Source organism: Dipodomys merriami, unplaced genomic scaffold, assembly GCF_024711535.1.
Source record: "Dipodomys merriami isolate MVZ:Mamm:240054 unplaced genomic scaffold, mDipMer1.0.p SCAF_28, whole genome shotgun sequence".
Classification (NCBI taxonomy): Eukaryota; Metazoa; Chordata; class Mammalia; order Rodentia; family Heteromyidae; genus Dipodomys; species Dipodomys merriami.
The window spans coordinates 7,044,744-7,048,695 of NW_027204270.1; the positions used below are offsets into that span (position 1 = coordinate 7,044,744).

Genomic DNA, 3,952 nt, shown 5'->3' on the forward strand with positions numbered 1-3,952 from the left:
AAGTAGTACGAGTGCTAGCCTTGAGTGAAAAAGCGAATGGACTCCAGCCAGGCCCTGAGTTCCAACTCCATTACTGGCATACATTTTTTTTAAAAACACTTAAGTATAAAACTCCTCTTCAGCCAGGTGCTGGTGGTTCACACCTGTAATCCTAGCTACTCAGGAGGCTGAGATCTGAGGATCGTGGTTCAAAACCTGCCTGGGCAGAAAAGTCCCCGAGAGACTCTTCTCTCCCATTGACCACTCAAAAACTGGAAGTGGTGCTGTGGCTCAAGGGGTAGAGCACTAGTCTTGAGCACAAAGAGGCTCAGGATCAGCACCCAGGCCCTGAGTTCAAGCCCACAACAGCAACAACAACAACAAAACCTCCCCTGCACTCCTGGGTAGCCTCAGTGGATCACCCTTGCCCACGCCTCCTTGCCCACAGATTACTGCCCACCAGTGAGTCACCTGATTCATCCACTAGCCTTGCAGCCCCAAACACATGAACGCGCATGTGTGCGTGCACACGCACGTGCACAGGTCCTGGCCTCCCCGCAGGCCCTCTGACAGGACATCAGAGAGCCCCATGCTGCCCTCTAGATCCTCGGCTGAGCCTGGCCCGGCAGCCAATCGTGGTTCCCCTGGGCTAATCGGAGACGACACCACCTTAATTTCACCTCCAGCAGACCTCCGTGGGAAGACACGACCCCTTCACCTCATCAATATTCAAGGGCTTAACAAAAAAAGCTATAACGAGGGAAGTCAGAAATAATGGAATGCAGTATTGATTATTTTATAGTGCGATTAGGGGTAATTACATCTCTCAAATTTTATTTTAATGTTACTTTCTACTACTTTTAGCCTTTTAAAATTATCCCAAACATCCTCATTTAATGGAACGCACATGCCTTCAATTTCACTGTGAAATACTTTTTTTCCTGCTAAAGTGTGACCTCAATATATTTGAAAACATAAATTACACTATGTATAAACCATAAAAAATGAATGATGAATTTAATTCCGCTGAAGCGTGAGAGAATGAGGAGGCGGGCGGGCAGAGGCCCTGTTTATCCAGAGTGGAGGGGACAGTCAGAGGCGGGAAGGGACAGCCGGGGCCAGAGAGGTATCTGCCCTTTGGGACACAGGGAACGGGGTTCAGAGCTCTGGAGGACACAGGCCAGGATGAGATCGGAGAGTGATATCTGCCCCCACACCCTGTCTCCCTCCCATTAGCTGAGCAGGAGGTCAGTTTCTCTGTCCATAATCCCTGAGGGGTGATTTTTCAAAAAGTGTAGGGAGATGGGCACTGGCGTCCTGAGCTTGTAATCCTAGCTACTAAGGAGGCTGAGATCTGAGGAGCCCCACCCCCACCCCAAGACCTCCAGCCATTAGAAACAGCCAACTGGGTCTCCAAGCACAACAGGGCAATGCTCTGAGCAATCAGACCACCAAAATGCCAGTGCTAGAGTCCTGGGTTCAAATCCTGGTCACCTTCTAAAGCCCTCAGTGTCTTCTCGTCCCCTACCCCACCCCTGCCCCTTTTTCCTGCCACAGCATGTCTCCCAGGTAGGGAATTGAGGAAGAGAGACATCTGTCTCGTGCCCTCAGGAGCTAGACTTGCTTCTGTGTGTCCTGGATTCTCCACACTTCTCCTTCCCTTCCCCTCAGTGGGCCCTGCCCCCTCCCATGATCTCAGGGACCTCAGGAGAGCAGGAAGCACTTCTCTTCACTGTGGCTCTGGCACCAGCATGGCCAGAATTCCAGAAGGTTGTGGGAATTCAGTCCCGTCCCTCGCTGGAGGCCAGTGCTGACCATTCTCCACCGGCCGTCCACCTCCCAGCAGCGCGGTGCCTGGAGGCGCTGCCTCTCCTGAAGCACACTTTTCTTGCTTTGGCAGTGTGTGTGCGTGTGTGTGTGTGAGTGTGTGTGCATGTGTGTGTGCGCACGCGTGTGTGTGCATGTATGTGTGTACACGTGTGTGTGTCTGTGCTGGTCCTGGGTCCCTTAGCATTTTCACTCAAGGCAAGCACTCTACCACTTGAGCCACAGTGACACTTCTGGTTTTCTGGTGATTTATTGGAGATCAGAGTCTCACAGACTTTCCTGCCCAGGCTGGCTTTGAACTGCAATCCTCAGATCTCAGCCTCCTGAGTAGCTAGTTACAGGTGTGAGCCACCAGCACCTGGCTACTTCTGGGGTGTTTTTGGTTGGCTAATTGGACATAAGAGTCTTTTCTGTTTGTCTGTGTGGGTTGGCTTTGAATGATGATCTTCAGATCTCAGCCTCCCCGGCAGCGGGGATTATGGTTGTGAGCCACCGGCTGGCAGCTGGCAGCCAGGCCCGAGCTTCCTCTGTGATTCCTCCCCTGGCCCCCCACGGCACACTCACCCTCGGGTGCCCCCTGCACCTACTCCCCAGACCCGGTGACCCCACTCACTCGAGTTTGAGTGACAGTTGAGGCCAGCGCTGCCCAACACGAAGGTCACACAGGATCTTCTAAACAATTTTTTGGGGGGGTCCGGTCATGGGACCTGAACTCTGGGCCTGGGCGCTGTCCCTCAGCTCTTCAGCTCAAGGCTAGCGCTCTACCACTGGAGCCACAGCGCCACTTCTGGCTTTTTTTCTTTTTGCTTATGTGGTGCTGAGGAATCAAACCCAGGGCCTCATGCATGCAAGGCAAGCGCTCTACCACTGAGCCACCTTCCCAGCCCCTAAACAATTTTTTTAATGAATTTATTGTCCTTTACCTAACTGACTGTATCCAAGACGGTATCATGGGTGGCCTGACTCTTTTTTGAATCCTAATCCTTTGAAATCCAAGGTGTGTGTGTATACACACACACACACACACACACACACACACACACACACACGTACACACACACACACACACACGTACACACACATACACACACATGTACACACACGTACACATGCCAGTACTGGGACTTGAACTCAAGGCCTTATGCTTCCACTTGGCTTTCTTGCTCAAGGCCACAGCTCTGCCCCTTGAGCCTCACCTCCACTTCTGGCTTTTTGCTTGTTCATAATAAAAAATCAAATTAACTAAATACAAGTCTTAGTATATTGCCAAGCCTGTCCTCGACCTCCAGATCTTCCTGCCTCGGCCTCCAGGCTGCTGGGATGGCAGGCATGCGCCACACATGGCGTGGCACTGTCCTAATTACACTGACTCCACAGGGCGCCTTGCCAACGTCAGGGTCAGTCTCCTCTGAAAACGATGACTTCTCAGCTTTGTTTCCTGTTCCCCGTGAACTCTGAAGGTGGACTGCCCCATCTGCTGAGCATTTCCGTGGAGAACGCTGCTGATGAGACTGAAATTGCACTCAATTTACTAATTTGGAGGCATTCCTTCTATTTCAATATTTTCATCTACTTGGATCCCTCTCTCTTCTGGTGCTCCGCCACCGACCCACGCCCCCAGCCGCCGACCCACGCCCCCAGCCGCCATCTCCTCTTTAATATAAAGAACGACCCCGGGAAGCCAGGCCCAGTGGCTCGCACCTGTAATCCCTGCTACTCGGGCAGCTGAGGTCTGAGGATCGTAGTTCAAAGCCTGCCTGGGCAGGAAAGTCCCTGAGACAATGAACCACTGAAAAGCAGGCAACGCGGCCGCGGATCAGGCGGTGGAGCGCCGCGGGGTGCGGGACTCGGCTGGCAAGCCAAGGGGCCGGGCACGGGCCAGGGGCCGGGCACAGGGGCCGGGCACAGGGGCAGGGGCCGGGCACAGGGGCCGGGCACAGGGGCAGGGGCCGGGCACAGGGGCCGGGCACAGGGGCAGGGGCCGGGCACAGGGGCCGGGCACAGGGGCAGGGGCCGGGCACAGGGGCAGGGGCCGGGCACAGGGGCCGGGCACAGGGGCAGGGGCCGGGCACAGGGGCAGGGGCCGGGCACAGGGGGCGGGCACAGGGGCCAGGCACAGGGGCAGGGGCCAGGCACAGGGGCAGGG

The 3,952-nt window shown here is 54.8% G+C and overlaps 1 long non-coding RNA gene across 1 annotated transcript; it reads right to left on the bottom strand.

Annotated features, from left to right (window-relative positions):
• Window positions 1-3,053: 3,053 nt before the first annotated feature.
• LOC138837947 (uncharacterized) lies at window positions 3,054-3,688 on the bottom strand. Its single transcript, XR_011375520.1, has 2 exons — window positions 3,508-3,688; window positions 3,054-3,317 (listed from the first exon to the last, which is right to left on the bottom strand). It is a non-coding gene; the product is annotated as an uncharacterized lncRNA (long non-coding RNA).
• Between the last annotated feature and the right edge of the window lie 264 nt (window positions 3,689-3,952).